We start from the raw sequence: 18209 nt of genomic DNA on the forward strand, positions 1-18209 counted from the left end.
CTTTTGCCACCTTTGAGTGGGTCATTCGCATATTGACACACGCATGTTATTAATAAAATATTTTTTGAATGTACGGTGCTCATTCTCATAAATATCTAATTTGTATCTGTGATTTAGAGTATGTGGTACTACAACCTTTGCCACTAGCATCATGTGCAAAAAGTGTTTTTTTGGGTCACTATAGTCCGTGTAACCATGGCTCATGACATTTAGGTGATACATGCATACATGGCTTCCACCTCCAAGACTTTCAAGTGTGCATGCACGTATAAATGTGCATTTACATTGGAAGGATATCAAATGCTGAGCAGAAGCCTTTTTTTTCAACATAGAAAACAAGAGGCACTCCATAAAGTTCACCCAGATGTCCATTACAACAGAAATTTAGAAGCCCTTCAAGGTCAATCAGCTAATGTGAATGAGCTTGATAGTACACCACCTCTCCAGAGTGCATCCGACAATGACACCACACGAAGAATGTGGTGTACATGTTTTGCATTTTTCCAGGGTGGAAAATATGTTGGGAAAACGACATTTTTCAGGCATGCACAACTAAGGAGTGTTGCAGGCAATCTAGCAAGTGATCTTGGGTTTGTAAATCGAGATGGTGTGGAGGTAAGACACTTTGATGACAATATACGAGACGTGGAACCATCAGATGCTTCTTTGAATGTGGAAGAGGGATTTGAAGAGGGCATAGAGGTGAGATCGGCAAGTACAACTGGAGCAGATGAAGATTTCCAACAACCTTCTTGTCCAGATCATGCACTGATTGGAATTGCAATTTTATCAAAGATAATTCAATTCCAGACATTGTGGGATGAATATCAGGTTCCCATTAGCGGTCAAGAAGAAATGCTTCGTCTACTATTCGGTGACATGGGTGGGGCAAAAATAGGCAAGCATGACTCCAGTAGGGAGGATCCAAGCCTAAGCAAAATCTTGGTTCGACTTGAACATGATTGGGATGGTTTTTTGTTTGATAACTATAGGGTGCCTGCTTGTTGGGAGCAATTGTAATTGCTATTTCAAGGGCTTGGTATGGTACAACCTCTTCGATATAGAGTCTGCATGGGTGAAGAAGGGAATCGCCATGAGCCAGAGCTCCTACGCCCAAGCAAGGAGTACAACTATGACGGATGTAGTGTGGAAATTTGTGCATGCATCACTAATAGTAGAAAAAGGAAAGCGAAGCGTGATTGCTTGGCATGTTGTGAAAGGTGCCCAAGTTGTCAAAAGCCTCGCAAGGAGACACTAGCCTTTGATTATCTCCCAATTGGAAGACATATTGAGCTTCTGTTGAAGAGCAAGTCTTTGTGTCATGGCATGCTCTACATGTGGAGAAACCAAGACAAGTGGTTGGGAAAGCCACCTGAACTACAACTGGAGTTTATCCATGATTTTTGGGATGGTGCAAAATGTTGTATTGTCCAGCACTTTTGGGACCCACATGCCACATTTGAGCTTCCAGTTATTTGTACAACCCCAGGGTGTAAAAAGGTGTACACAACATTTCCTCCTTCATTACGTCCGCAGGAGATTCAACAAGGGTGGAATGAGAAGACTCAAGAATATATTTTCGTATGTAGAGATTGTCGTAGACGTGTAGTCTCTAATAAGCGATTGATTGAGGTATAGTTTTAGAAATATTGGCATGCTATTTTTATTCACTTTTTTTTATTTTTTGAGTATTTTCATATGGCATAATAATTTTCCAGGGAGATCCCCGTTACCTGGCACTTCTATTGCATTGGGATGGGTTCCAATCCTCTCGCACCACACAGAAAGACAGTGGGGTTGTAGATATAAAAAAATTGAACATGGGCAAGTCTTCCAATGTTTGTGTACTCCCAGTACTGTTCCTCCTATTTAGCTCCAAGAAAGTAGCCCGAAACAATAGTGGTCTATTTGGTGCTTTTCTACGTCCTCTTATGGAGGAATTGCAAGATTGTTCATGTCAGGAATAAAAGTACACTACAACTATGATGTCAAAAAATTATTTGGCATGGGAACTGAACAGCAACATACATGCATATTACGCGGGATGCTTATGATGGTCAGTGGAGACCATCCTGCCCAGTGCAAAATAGAACTCTTCAAGGACGGTGGCAAGGAGGGTTGTCGAAGAGACAAGCCCAAAGCAACTCTTGATGCTAGTAATCCAATGTATAGAGGGCAATATGTTTATGATGACAATAGACAACAAGCAAGATATCCACCAACAAAATGCTCCATTTTGGAAATGTCCAATGTAGTAACTCAGGCCAGAAGAGCAACCTCTCAAACTCAAAGAGAGACTAATCTTGCACATGCAGGACTATCTGGAGAGTCAGTGTTATGGAAGTTCTTTGACTTATATGGCTTTGGCTTGTCACGTGACTTGGTGTATGATACAATGCATGTTCTTCCATTGAATTTGTTCAGTAAGTACACATCAAATGTCATGCGAGGATTGCAAAATGAATCAAAAAAGAAGGTGGATGAATGTTGCAAGCTTGTATACAAGCTTGCACCACCATCAATTCGCAATGGCAGGTGGCCACACACTCCTAGCAAGTACTTTGAAGGTTTTAAGGCAGAGGAAAATAAAAAGTTTGTTCAATGTTGTCTGCCATATGTGTTGAGTGTCATCAACGAGGTATCAAGACCCATGTATGAGCTTGGCTTTCTCCTAATAGACATTGCCCGCACATTTTACAATTTTAGTTGTGAGAAGGATTGGACAAAGGAGAGTATCAAGATAATACGATCATTGTTCTCATCTTGGCGATTAAGGAGCAAGGAATTCTTTGGTCCAAACTCTTCACCATTGGAGCATGTTGCTGGGAATGGGGAATTGCTTGATGACATTATCAGGCATGGATCTCATGATGTATATTAGTGTTACATTTTTGAAAGGATGGTCTCCATATACATGGGAGTAAAGACAAATAAAAAGAATAAGGAGATAACTTATGTACACTTTTACAAGCGCGTTTTGTTTACATGGGTTACTCGCATGCTTCAAGAGGAGAAGGATGGATTCCTGCCACACGAGAGTAATTTGTCATTCTTACACCAAAGGTTGATACTCCCAGATGATTTCACTCTACTACATCCTATGAGTCCACAATGCTCTATCTTCCATGAAAAAGGGCTCTTGGAACTCATCTCTAACAAGAGCCAGGGAACTATGTCATAAGATTTTGGCAGATTATCAACCGGCTTACTACCACAACATGATTAGAGCAAAAGGGATCGGTATAACCAAGAAGAAATGCACAAAGAGATGCCTTTTAGATGAGGAGAAAAGGTGCTTTCAACAAGTGTGGGCGATGATAGTTAGTGAAGGTGAAAATACTCTTGTCACAACCTACCAAAAGATACTTTACCAGGGTGAGGCTTTTAAAGTTGGTGATCATGTGACTGTAAAGCAGGACAATGGTGATACTGATGCTCTTCCTGTAGGGCATTGGAAGGCCAAAATAAAAACATTGTTCTCTATCGAGCACAATGGTCAATATTATTTGTATTTTGGGGTAGAGTATTATAGACAATGTATATCCTCACACAATGGGGTTGATGAACTAATAGTTCATCATGCAACTGGAATGAGCATTGTACAACAACAAACTATGCCGTACACTTGGGATTTTGTAAAACCAATCTCATCTTTGATGCATAAGTTCATACCTCTTCCGTTGACAGGTAACAGGCTAGTAGCATATTTGGTGAAGGATTTGATTCAAAGAAAGCGGCTTACAACTCTCGAGAGGTCGGACATGCACCCCCTTGGTTAGAGGTTGGTGATATCGTTCTAGCAACCAAAAGTGATGGTGAAGATGATCTTGTACACGCAGTTGTTAGAGAGATTGACCACTAGGGCAAAAAATGCAAATTAGCTTGGCTAGTACATGATAGTTTTGATCATTGTACATGAAGGATACAAAGCCAACAATACAAAGAGAGAGATTGGAACTCATGCAAAGTAGTGATACATGACTTTATTGTAGTTAGTAGGAGGTGCATGTCTTCAAGAAGTGGTGCACAATTAAATTTGCCAGTAGTTTGGAGATGCACAAGTGCTTAGATTTTGATGTATCAAACAATAAAATACTTTAATTGATTGGAAAAAATATTTTGTTGTGGTTTTTAAGTTTTGTTTACACTTGATATGATTTAAGGTATAACTTGTGACATTGTAGCTATTACATGGCTTCTCCATCTGAAACAATGTCTCTCAAAGAGACAATAGAAATGCTAGAGAAAAGGGTAAAAGAGCTAGAATCAAGTGGTGGAGAGTCCTCTAGGCCTGATCATAAGAATAGTAAGGCAGCTGGAAGATTGTATCAACGGCATAGCAAGACTATACAAGTTGCAAAGGAAGACACAATTGAAAAACCAGTTCCGACATATGAGCAACTCTTTCGCTTCCCACTCAAGAAAAGTGATAGAGATCCAGCACTCTTGTATGGAAAAGAGTTCCTTGCAAAGTATTACGCTGACAGTGTGCATGCAGTCCATTGCTCCAATCTGAGAATTGTTAGAGGTTGGATGAAAGCATTTGATTCCAAGCTTTGTGACCTACGACACAATCTAGAGGGGAAGGATGAACTTGTGAGCTTCATTCAAGAGCACCATGATGAAATTGAGGAGGTGACGTTCCGTGGTGCAGAGTACCATTGGAAAGTGGAGGACATCTACACATTTTTCTTGCGTCATAGGAAAGCAAAGCAAAAGAATGAAAATAAAAAATCAACACTGGTCAATACCACAAATTTCATATCTATGAGCCACATTATCATTATTTTTTCATTGTTTTTAGCTATCATAATAAGATTGATTATGTGAAGTTGTGCACTGTAGGGAACCGACTTAGTGAATGCAAAGGTGGAAGACAAAGAAATACACCTTGTGGGATTCTTTATTTTTTTGGTTTATTTTTAATTAAAGTTATTTAGAAATGTTATACATGAATTGTAGATTGAGGAAAATCATTTACAACCTATCAATGAGGAAGTGTATCATCCTCATATTGACTTTGAGAAAGACCAGAATTATTCAGAGGCAATTTTCACTGGCGTGCAAGTTGAAGCCCTTCTAAATGTATGTTTTCTCAACTTATACTATGTCGAATTATTTTGTACACTTTCTTTAATCTAGTTATTTACTGTTAGGATGTAGAAGAAGAGGATGAGGCTTTAGCTTCAAATGGTTTTTCTTGGCTCTTATTGAAGATGTCACAAAGGTATGTCTATGTTATTGTCCTTTACAATAATTAAACTAGCTATGTATTTAATGTGTTTTATTCTGAGAACATGCAAAGGTTGATCTCATTAAAGAACAAATGCATTTTGAGAGCTCTCATGAGGAAAATCAAGTGGATGTGAGCTCTAGAAAGAGAAAGCGTGCACCTAAAGTTTACTCACATCTTTTAACTTTTATATGCTTCATATCCTTGTATGCTTTGAGCTTTAACTTAACTTTTTTGATGCAGTGGAATCAAAAGATGATGGATATAATGCACACTAAAAAGGCAAAAAAAGATTGCACCAAGAAAAAGGTTGTTGTTATCTATTGCCCAAAATTTTATAGTCTAGAGCTCTAACTAAACTTTTATGCTTTCAATTTTCTATGCATACAGAGTGTACTGAAGAATGTTCTTAATGAGAGTGTTACTCTTCAAAACACAAAGGCCTTCAATGAACTCTCAAATGGGTCTCATCAATATGTAAGGAGATTGACTTTAGTTGTACTCATCTTTTGGCATGGATTAAGCTTTTTCAATTGAGTAGTGACTTTTTACAATTGAAAGGAAATGAACTTTGATAAAGATGACCAAGGGACGATTTTAATCAAGTTTTTAGAGGTTCCAACAGTTGATGCATTGCATATTACGCTAAAGGCTAGTTTCAATCTAGCAAAGCGTAGTACAAATTTCACAGGAGATCGTCAAGAGCAAAGTGTGGATGGAATGCGCTCATCATGTGTAATGTACCTTTTGGCCACAAACAAAGTTAGAATTTCCAAATGTGACTCTTCTCCACTAAGTGTAGATGATGTAATTGTGGTTGAGTGATGTTATGCTAATTTGATTATTTTAATGTAACCTTGATACCCAAAGAAAGGGTGAACATTCTTGAATCAACTATTTTCAATTGTTAAATTTATGACTTAGATTGAATTCTTCAAAAAGCTATTGTGAGTTACTTTTATATGTTGTTCTTTTCTTATGAGGTAGTCTCTGCTCCAAATACCCATGCATAATGAGTACGATGCAAAGATTTAATTTCTTTGATGTAAGATCTACGACATATTTGTGAGAGTTGTTATTATAATATTATTATTTTAATTATAAAATCAATAAATTTGTATATAATAAAAAACCTAGATTTAGGTTATTCACTTATGTGACTCTTTTTGTCTAGCTAGTGTATATAATACTAACGTGAATATTACTATATAGATTTTCTTCCGTTCCAATTACTTATGTAGTTTTTTCTTGTGCATATGTTGGTCAAAAATCTATATAGTTTTCTTTTCGTATGTGTTGGTCAAAAAGCTACATAGTTTTATTATGTGGGTCATTTTTACTGCGCATATATACAATAAAAGGTTTTGTTTTTACTAGTTTAGACTTTTCCTACATATGTTCAAGTTTTATCTAGGAAAGTCTTTTTTTTTTGCTATGTAGGAATTGAATGAAAGTTCCTTAGCTGGGGAGAAGGAGTGCCAAGCGACAGAATTGGAGGTTGGCAATGTGGGGAGTCCTGCAAGCTAGGAAGGAGGCACTAGAGAGCTTTTCTTGGTGGATAGGCAGAGGACAAGAGTTGTTGTTGAGGGCGGTCTGCAGGAAGCGGCATGGGACATAGCCAAGTGGCACGCTGCAGGGAGGGTTGCGGGGGCTTCGAATACTGGAGAGGAGGCGAGCAGGTAAAGAGAGCTTTGGAGACGTTGCTCCAGTTTGGGGGCTTCACACTCGTAAGCAACTCAAAGAAATTATTCGAGAGATGTGGCTTTCAGAGTGAGCTGTTCCCATTGGTCTCATCAGGATGCAAACATGCCACTTCATCATCTAGTAAGCTTTGGCCGACGAGAAGCATCTGCAGGAGCAAGACAGAGTGCAAGAAAAAGGAAAACGAGCTAATGCTTGGAGTACGCGAGCAGTGCTTGAAAAGGTATCATCGCGGAGTAGTGTAGTTTAAAAAAAAAAACAGAAAAGGTCACCTTTAATAAAAACTAAAAGAGTGAGTTCATACGTTTGAATCTCGGATCGGTAAGCGAGCGAAAAGAATCATAGAAGCGTTTGTCTTTTTTTGTAGTGAACAAGCAGTGGATAGTAGGAGGAGTTCAAGAAGGGCCTTTTGATAGCAAAAGGAAGCATTAACACACGAGTAAGGAAATTCGAAAAGAACCAAGAGTCCTTGCGTTAAGGAGGAGAAAGGCGAGATGAAGATGAGTTAACTCTTTCTCGTGCTCGCGCTCTTGTGGTAAAGGGCACTGCTTCTTTCTCTTCCGCTCTTGACTAAGGTCCATGTCACACTGGGTAGGCAAGAGGCGGCCCTGCTTAGGTGATGAGTTAGGGTTGGATGGGTGAAAAGGTGAAGTTGGCCCAAGCACCTTGTCAGAGGGGCGGGCAAACACCCTCTGTCAAGTTTCCAAACTGCACGGCCATATGCAAAAAAGCGTGCAGGAAGGCAATTGATGGGCGTTGAGCTCTGGCTGTGCAGCGTGGAATGCGTGGGTTTCATCATTTGCCCTACCCCCATTCGTTGTGAGAAGTTGGCTTCTGTACTTTTTATTAAATTACCTTAGCTAAATGCTTGCACTAGTAAATTATCGTAGCTTAAAGAGGATGCAATGAGACCTACGACAATACCCTAGTCTCCAATGTTGAACAATGAATACATCAATGATGCATCAAAAGTGTTTCACCTAGGCCTTTAGGTGTGGCAATCCATAATGGAAAGATTTCACCCAATTGGAAGGATAAGGGGGAGGAAAACTTGTTAAACGTTCTTCCTTTGGAGCCATCATCACAAGTGTTGGAGGGAGCAAAATGCGGGCAACTAAGGGTCCGCAATGGGTGGGAGGCAAGAAAGTAGGCAAATAAGGGTGGCCAATTGAGCAAGGTTAAATTGCCTAGAGTAAAAGAAACCAAATGTATATGTGCATATATGTATATGTAACTACTATGCTCATTAATTCCTCTTCTCATCCACCATGTCTGATCTTGTTTGCATAAATGTAACTACATGTTTATTAATTGGTTGAACACTACAAAGGTACTTCACATTAGCGACGCTCGCAGTACGACACTCAAAAGTGAAAATCCACGGTGTCGCTATGGGCGTCGCTATTCTATTTGTTTCATAGCAACGCCTATAGCGACACCGACAGGGGTAAAAAATAAACCTAGAGCGCCAGAAATTCAGACCTCAGATCTGAGTTTTCAGTGCTCAAGGGAAAGAGGTAACCCGCTCTCTCTCTCTCTCTCTCTCTCTCTCTCTCTCTCTCTCTCCTCTCCCCCCCCCCCCCCCCCCCCCCCCCCCCCCCACACACACACATATACGAGGAGAGGAAGGAGAGCCAGGTATGCTCCTTCCCTCTCCTCTCTCTCATGTTTCCTTCCCCTCTTTCTCTCTCTCTCTCTCTCCCTCTCTCTCTCTCTCTCCCTCTCTCTCTCACACACACACACACACACACACACACACACACACACACACAGACACACACACACACACATACATTGTGTCTTCAAAAAAAGAAAAGAGAGAGAGAGCACATGCATAAACAAAAAACACATACACATACATGCATAAACAAAGAATGCATACACACACACATTGAGAGAGAGAGAGAGAGAGAGAGAGAGAGAGAGAGAGAGAGAGATAAAGTAAAGAGAGAGAATGAGAGAGAGATATATAAAACAAAGAGAAAGAGAGAGAGAGAGAGAGAGAGAGAGAGAGAGAGAGAAGAAAACAAAGAGAAAGAGAAAGAGAGAGAAAGAGAGAGAATAAAAAACCAAAGAGAGAGAGAGAGGGAGAGAAGACAAAAGAGAGAGGTAAGGGGAGAAAACAAAGAGAGAGAGAGAGAGAGAGAGAGAGAGAGATTAAATTAAGATTTAAATTAGATAAGGTTAGATTACATTTAGATTTATGTTTATGTTGATTTTAAGATTAGGTTAGATTGAAAGTTATGGAAAGATTTAAAATTAACTAGCCATGTTAGATTTAAGTTAGATTACATTTAGGTTTAAGATTTAAGATTCGATTAGATTTACCTTTATGTTGAGTTTAGTATTAAATTAGATTTAGAATTAAGATTAAGACAAGATTTAAGATTAACTAGATTAAATTTAGATTTAAGTTAAATTTCGTTTAGGTTTAGGTTAGATTTAAGATTAAATGAGATTTATGTTTATTTTGAGTTTAAGATTAGATTAGATCTAGATTTATGTTCAATTTAAGATTAGATTAGATTTAGGTTAGATTTTAGTGCATGTCAATGAAGGCGTGCTTTGCTCAAAGAGAAAACACTAGTTACACAATAATATGTATATTTCCATCAGAATCTGACACCATATTCAATTAGCCGCGAATCACCACATGTTCAATTAGGTTAGATTTAAGATTAAATTTTGGATTGAGTTTTTATATTAGAGTCTACCTTTCGGATTATGGTAAAAAAATTAGAGTTAGACGAACGGTGATCCCTCTCTCTACGGATGCCACCTTAAGTTGGAAAGCTTTCAAGGGCATGATACTCAGATTGGAGGCCAACATGTAATGTGCTAAGTAATCTCTTGAACAAAGATATGAAGAGATGTTAAGATGATGTGAATTGCTACAGCTAGAGAAGAGGCAAAGGGGTTTTGTCCACCACATGCACTATCATGTTTCTTGTACCCACAAATATAGACATAATTTGATCAATAAAGATGAGATTATAACCCGGTGGTTTTGATCTCCGTGCACCTCTAGACCGAGGTACTGTGTGGGGATTGGACATGACTAGAGAATGTGAGGTAGTTTAACAGAGAGAGAGAGAGAGAGAGAGAGAGAGAGTACAGTATATGGCCCGTTGTCATTGTCAACTACAACATTCCCCCGTGGTTGACTACCAAGAAGGGGCACCTGTGGCTAAGCTTGATTGTGTCGGGGCCGTATAAAGTGAAGAATATGGATGTGTATCTTTGTCCACTATTGGAAGAGCTACAACAATTGTGGATTGGCATAGAAGTGGTGGATATGAGCTGACACACAGGTCGACGGATTTCTTTGATCAAAGGCATTTTAATGTGGACCATGCATGACTATCTCGGACTAACAGAATGCTCAGGTGATTTACACTCAAACTCAAACACTGTAAATCTTGGTTTTTCTCAAGCTTATCTATTGTCATGTGTATATATGTAGGGCTTCAAACAAGCGAATACAAAGCATGTGTCACATGTGGACCTAGACTGAATGCACGTCGGGCGCCCTCATTGAAGAAGAAAATCTACGAAGATCATCAAGCTTATCTTCCAGAGAATCATGTTTTACCGATGGATTTTTGGGAAGAGAGCCACCGAGGATGTCTGCACAAGCATGGTTAGAGTATAAGGAGATGTGTGATGAAGGTTTGCCCCCAGGGATGAAAAGACTCTCTCTATGGTACGAGTTACCATATTGCGCCCGACTCATGATCAATCACTTGCTCAATCCAATGTACATATTCAAAAATGTGGATAATTTGCTATGGGACTATCTAACAGGCAAGAAAGATACTTTGGGAGCCAGGGTTGACCTTAGAAATGTGGAAAGTATGGAGCAATATTGGCCGCATATAGCATCCGATGGATCGATAAAACTTCCTAAAGTGCCATGGATTTTCACAAGAGCCCAAAAATGCAAGGTAAAAGAGACCATTCGATCTGTGCGGATCCCCACTGGCGTAATGCACTCGCTCCGAACGTGTTTCACTAAAGAAGGAAAGCTTATCGATTTGAACTCACACGACTGGCATAAAATGTGTCAGGTATGTTTGAAGTGGAATATTATATCATAGTGGGAATTGTGTAACAAATTCGTGTGTGGACTTTAATATCATTGCTAGACGTGTTTTGCACTTTATTTTACAGTGGCCATTGACGGATGTTTGTCTCCTGAAGTCCGTAACACAATCTACAAAATTGTGAAGTTGGTGCAATGGATCTCACAAAAAGAGATCAATGTAGACTCCATACCATTCGCCAAACCAAATGCTGGAGGTTGTGTGCTTGTTTGAGAAACACTTTCCTACTACCATGCTAACCATTCAGGTGCATCTTCTTGTTCACATAGTTGATGAGGTGGAAATAGCTGGCTCATTATATTCCGGATGGATGTTTTTTTTTAGAACGTTTCATGAAACACTTAAGGGATATGTGCGTCAGAAGGAACATTCGGAGGGTAGCATGGCAAAAGGTTTGCTGGTATTAGAGTCCCTAGTTTACATTGGAGAGTGGCTAGACGGATTTGAGAAAGCCCGGGACACGCTATGGAGAACCATAGATGATGAGCGCATATCTCGGATCGTCATGTGCCATCTCGGTGTTGAGAAGAAGATGACGAAAGATCTAGAGGCTAAAATCAATCGATTTTGCATGCTTCACAATCCAGTGATGCAAAAGTGTATTTCACAATACGAGGATGCAAAGCAAGAGTGACAAAGGGTACGGATCGAGTGGAGACGAGGAAGACGACCACTGATGCATTATTAGGCGGGTCTGGAGAGCCTATCAACATTCATGAGCTTAAGATGGTTGCACAACCAATTGAAAAGCGCACAATAGTGCGGTGAAGAAGTGACTGAAGAGGAGTGGGAGTACTCTCGGGGTTGCACGACCAAGGTATGTTTGCAATGTACGACTAGTGACTTTCTAGATGTTTGAACGGCCACTCATAATCTTTGTTGGTTGTAGTATAAGTCATACACAGTAGCATGGTGTAAAGGTTGACAAAAAGCGTTTTACTCAAGATTGTGGAATCATGGCAAAATTTGAACAGTCATGTCGACGACGGTCCTCTGATGCAGATCCTGTGGTGGGGGAACTCACTTACCTCGGCATGCTTCAAGAGGTTTTGAGGATCGATTATAGAGGATTTTTTGTCGACTTGTTCGACGTGCAATGGTTCAAGATAAACATGGAGGATCGCAACGCTACTGTGCGTAGAGAAGAGTCTGGTTTCCTTGAAGTGGATTCAACTAAAAAATGGACCGACTTAAGAGACACTTTTGTACTACCCGAGCATTGTAAACAAGTAAGTTATGTGCTTGGAAGCTATCCAATTTTAAAAGTTATGTGCTTGGAAGCTCTCATGTAGGTTATGTGGCTCTGGCAGGTGATATTTCATCCTGAAAGTTTGCATCAAACTTATGGTACGTCATAGAGGTAGCCTTTCTTAGTGCACGGACGTATGAGGGCTACCACGTGCCAATCAAAGTGGCATCAATGAAAGAGATTGGAGAAGATGCTCAGTCAGACGCCGCTGAGGTGGTGCTAGACGAGCATGAAGCTGCTACTCTCTATGGGGTGCATGCAAAGGATCTAGAAAATTAAACGGAGGACATCTACCTAAATGGAGAGCTCTTTATAGATATAGGGAGTTATGCTGAGCTATGCGAGGATGAGAGAGAGACCTCTTAACACTAGGTTGGTAATGGGACACTTTTATGTCCTAGGACACTTTTATGTCCTGTTAAGTGACCATTTTCCTTGAATTATGTCAAGAGTTTCAAAATGGATTTTGAGGTGCTATCTGTCTAGAAATTTGTCTCGTGAGCTAAAAAAAACTCGACATTTTTTTAGAATATCAATTCCATCTTTAACCTTGTCCTTGCACAACATTTCACAACCTAAACTGTGTGAAAAAACGGGTCCTGTTTTTGGCTTTTTTCAACTTTTTGCAACTACACCACTCTAGAATTCATGTTTGTGGGGTCTATAATGTTAGAGAACTATCTTTAGTAGTCCTCAACATGTCCTGATGCTTTTAGGAAGAAATAAATGTTAAAGTTGTAAGTTATGACCAAATTACAAAAATTGTCAAATCAAGTTTTTTAGCCAATTTTAGCTCTTCTATGATTTTTCTGGTGGCTTTCATGATATCCAAATGCAGTTTTGATTTTCTATGTCACTTATTGTAACATAAAGCTAATATTCCTTGAGTTTTGGGGCACCTAATACCCTATTTTGCATAGTAGACAACGATGGTTGATTTTTTCAATTATAGAAGAAAACAAAACATTCTATTATATCAAGTATATCTTTTTCAATATTGTTAGTTTCTTGTGACAACTACATGCATTTTGTAGGTAGTAACCATATCTAGTCATAAGGATCAAATTTCGCTAGATATTGAATATTTTCTATAGGATTCTACAACTCATAATGTTGAACCCAGTTTTTTCATGTTTGCTATATTTAGCCCTTCATCTTTGTCCCAAAGATTCCCCTTGGTAAGAGATGTATTATTCTTTTGACATGCTCCATGGCTCCTTATGAACCTAAAGGACAATAGGGAACTAAGAAAACATGCATATATTATTTGTATTGAGTGTGGCTATAGAAACTTGGATGATAGGTTTGCAGAATCGTACAAATTCAACTTTTTTGTACCTATTTCTTTTGGCAAAACAAAAAATAGTGAGTGAGAAGCAATCATAAGTTCTGATCACCAACCCATTGAAGTTAACTAGGGAATTTATCTCAAGTCCTACAAAATCCCTAATCTTATTTTTATGCAACAAAACGTAAGAAATGATTGTTTTGACGAAAATGTACTGGTCCATCAACTTTGGAGGCTTGGTGTGACCAAAAGATGAGAAATTTTACAAGTTTCATATTTTTTCCATGTGTAATAGGCCTTGAACTATAACCTCATGAAAGGATTTTACAAAATGAGTGGATCTCTATGGTTTTTGAGGTTTTTTTCAAAACCCTGAAAGGACACTTTTATGTCCTGTTAGGTTACCAAACTAGTGTTAAAGCCATAAACTTGTATTTTGCTCCATTTTATAATATATATTGTATTCACGTGGCTATACTTGGAAAATTTAAATTGTGTTTAATCATCATTGTGTCCACTCCAGGTATGTATGCTCCAAGTATGTTCTCACAAGCAGGGACACTCCTCGGTGTGCCGTGAAAGTCTGATATGCCGGTGAGCACTGTGCTCTGAGTGCGATGGAGAATGAGGTTGCAATCGCGAAGGAGGTGCTTCTTAGCATCTCTTTCATCCGAGCAAATAGATCAAGTGGAGGGACGAGCAGCATCTATGAGCAGAGATGGATCACCTCCTTCGCGATTGCAGCCTCAGTGTCCATTGCACTCGGAGCATAGTGCTTTTACAAGATACATAGAATGCACACGGGAGACAAATTCACAAGAATGTCTCTACATAGGAATCCCTCCCCCTTTATGAGTCCTCTCTCTCTCTCTCTCTCTATTCTCTCTCTCTCCCTCTCTCTACTTGTCCATGTTTTCTTCTCCATTCAATATTAAGATTAAATGATTAAATGTTCGTGTGTTTAATGCAGGTATGGATGATGATGAGTTTCTTTCTTCTTTGTCACCCCAGCAGAGGCAGTGGTACGAGGATTGTCATCGCTCTGGAGCACCATCACGTCGTTCTACTCCTTTAGCGTCTCCCACTGTTTCGGAGCATTCAGCGTGCTCTGAAGCTTCGGTGTCGACGAGAAGATCTTCACACTCGTCTAGGCACCGACGCTCTAGTAGTGGCGGCGACGATTGTTGTGGGGATGCCGCCGCTGATGCCTCGACACCACCTGGTGTTTGACGAGGCTCTTTACCTTTCCCTTATTTGCTTGTACCCACACCAGCCACAACATCGTCATCTACGCCAGGTTTTGTGCGGCTATCAATCGTTCCTCGCTACACACCACTACCTACTCCTCCGAGAGTCACCCCAGTCAACACTCCTCACTTTGGGGCCCAGCCTCCAGTGGAGACACCTGACGTCCGTACCACCATCGACACGTCGCTAGAGACTCCTTGCCGGGACACCCAGGTTCACGCGTCACAGGCGAGAGGGCTTGCCTTACTCCGTCGACTTCAGCGGCGGTATCATCTTGGATGATGAAGGTAAGAAGGTGACCTCGCGCATGCGTGGTCTTTGCTCTCAGGTGTTTAGACACTACATACTAAACACCTGGAGTGAAGTACCAAGTGAATTAAAAGACAGAGTCATCAATATGCTACATGACGAGTTTCCCGTGTCAACACGGGATGACCGCTTCGATGAAGACCTGATGAAGGTTCGAATGCACGAATACTGCAAGCACAAGCGTTCTGAAGTGCAAAAAGAAATAAAGCATGGGTGGAACATACCAGATTGGTTGGCCAAAGAAGATTGAAAGAATGCAAAGCGAGAAGCGCGCGAGAATCTTGACAAGTGGAAGCAACAAAAGGAGGCATCCAAAGCACGAGTAGAGGCAGGGAGCTCGCACCACTTGGGGAGCGGCGGGTGCGCATCATTTGAGGTCGATTTTGTAAGTGTTTTTGCATCGCTCTTTAGGTTTGGTAGCTACGTATGTTTGTACCTTTAAATTCTAATATAATGGATTCTTTGTATGTTTTGAATAGTGGTCGATGACAGGACGTGACCCCACACCGTATGAGTGCGAGTACATAGACAGAAAGGGCTTAAATGCCCTGATGGACATTCTGAGTTCTCATGGCGGCATGGTTAGTATTAGGGTTTACTCTTTTCTATTCGTTGTATTGTTTTGTAAATTATATGTTTATACTTACAGAAAGCTGTCTTATTGTTTTATTTGCAGAATCTGACAGATACGTCGCCTGGACGCGATGAGACGTCTGATTAAACGACGTCAGTCTAGCCGTAGCTAGATAACATTAGTTTCCTTTTGTCATAGCATATGTATCATGAGATGACGTGTATATGTATTTTTGTAACTATTGGAAAACCATGTATATTTTATCAATTAATGGCAATGGTGTTGTAACTATTACATTTGCAAAGCTTAAATATCAATTGTCATTGATTTACTTTCATCAATTTACTTTTGTCACTTTTGTATCTTTATTCTGCAAACAATACTATGGATGATGGAGTTAATGGTTATATTGTCTTATAGGTGATTGCTTTGGGTCTATACCTTGCACTTTCTTTCAAAGGTGAATCTGGGCTTATTTTGGATTCATTTAGGTTTACTCTATTATTGAAACATTCAATATGGTTGATGGGTGGCATGGCATTCAATGCCCTGTCACCAAATTTTTTTACTCTCGGGCGTCGTTATATAAGGCTCTGCAACGTCCTTATAAGTGTCGCTATAGATAGCCTGTAAGTGTCGCTATATAGCGACGGTTTTATCGATGCTCATAACGACGTTCCCGTATCGACGCTATTAGCGACGGTCTTAGTGACGTCGAGGAGCATAAAAACCCAATGTATTTTCGTCGCTAAAAACGTCACAAGTGCACACAACCTCTTGTAGTGGAAGTCCTCCTCTTCTCATCCACCAAATCTATTCGAGATGCAATTGGTTTTGCAATTCTGGTCCAGCTTACGCTAGGCCCATTGTCAACTTGACTCATTGACCTAAAAGCTAGGAATACCTTCAAGTGGACATAGTTAGAGGTAATTTTGACAAAATTGATAGGCTTACGGTCCATATCTTTAAAAAATTACCTATTATATTCTTAAAGATAAATATCAAATTCTTTTGAGACCGATGATGGCAATTCGCCACGGCTGAAGATAACCTTTTTGGAGTGCCCAAAGCGCATGCATTATAATGGTGTATAGTCTTTTCGGCCCTGCATAATAAGGCCTTAGTGAAATAGGTACACATAGATATCTTAGTGGAGTTGTGCGATGTGTGCACATAGATATCCTAATAAAATTATACTACATATCTTCACTCGAGTTGGCAAAAAGAGTGTGAACTTTAACCTATTTCAAACTTAAATGTATCAAAAAGGGACTCCAAAGATCATACATCAATTTTGTAGCGCAACATTCACATTGAGCCCAAACCCACAACAAATGACGTCTCTCTCTCTCTCTCACATGTGTTACAAAATGGATTGCTTACTAAGCTATTACAATTTATCAATTTCTTGATAAATTATAAAAATCACTGTTAAAGTGTGTAAGTGTCTCATTGTAAGCGTTTGCAAGATCCAACGTTGGATCTTGACAAGTGGAAGCAACAAAAGGAGGCATCCAAAGCACGAGTAGAGGCAGGGAGCTCGCACCACTTGGGGAGCGGCGGGTGCGCATCATTTGAGGTCGATTTTGTAAGTGTTTTTGCATCGCTCTTTAGGTTTGGTAGCTACGTATGTTTGCACCTTTAAATTCTAATATAATGGATTCTTTGTATGTTTTGAACAGTGGTCGATGACAGGACGTGACCCCACACCGTATGAGTGCGAGTACGCAGACAGAAAGGGCTTAAACGCCCTGATGGACATTCTGAGTTCTCATGGCGGCATGGTTAGTATTAGGGTTTACTCTTTTCTATTTGTTGTATTGTTTTGTAAATTATATGTTTATACTTACAGAAAGCTGTCTTATTGTTTTTTTTTGCAGAATCTGACAGATACGTCGCCTGGACGCGATGAGACGTCTGATTAGATGACGTCAGTCTAGCCGTAGCTAGATAACATTAGTTTCCTTTTGTCATAGCATATGTATCATGAGATGACGTGTATACGTATTTTTGTAACTATTGGAAAACCATGTATATTTTATCAATTAATGGCAATGGTGTTGTAACTATTACATTTGCAAAGCTTAACAATCAAGTGATTTTGCCTACGATGTGTACAATTGTCATTGATTTACTTTCATCAATTTACTTTCGTCACTTTTGTATCTTTATTCTGCAAACAATACTATGGATGATGGAGTTAATGGTTATATTGTCTTATAGGTGACTGCTTTGGGTCTATACCTTGCACTTTCTTTCAAAGGTGAATCTGGGCTTATTTTGGATTCATTTAGGTTTACTCTATTATTGAAACATTCAATATGGTTGATGGGTGGCATGGCATTCAATGCCCTGTCACCAATTTTTTTTACTCTCGGGCGTCGTTATATAAGGCTCTGCAACGTCGTTATAAGCGTCGCTATAGGTAGCCTGTAAGTGTTGCTATATAGCGACGGTTTTAACGATGTTCATAACAACATTCCCGTATCGACACTATTAGCGAC

The 18209-nt window shown here is 39.8% G+C and overlaps 1 long non-coding RNA gene and 1 pseudogene across 1 annotated transcript; both read left to right on the forward strand.

Moving 5' to 3' along the window:
• Positions 1-228: 228 nt before the first annotated feature.
• On the forward strand, positions 229-6058 carry LOC147432696 (uncharacterized; annotated as a pseudogene).
• A 10958-nt stretch (positions 6059-17016) lies between these two features.
• Positions 17017-17804, forward strand: LOC147432697 (uncharacterized). Its single transcript, XR_015185462.1, has 3 exons — positions 17017-17293; positions 17388-17489; positions 17586-17804. It is a non-coding gene; the product is annotated as an uncharacterized LOC147432697 (long non-coding RNA).
• The last annotated feature ends 405 nt before the right edge of the window (positions 17805-18209 follow it).

The sequence above is a fragment of the Adiantum capillus-veneris genome, chromosome 20 (assembly GCF_014529385.1).
Source record: "Adiantum capillus-veneris isolate H3 chromosome 20, ASM1452938v2, whole genome shotgun sequence".
Lineage (NCBI taxonomy): Eukaryota > Viridiplantae > Streptophyta > Polypodiopsida > Polypodiales > Pteridaceae > Adiantum > Adiantum capillus-veneris.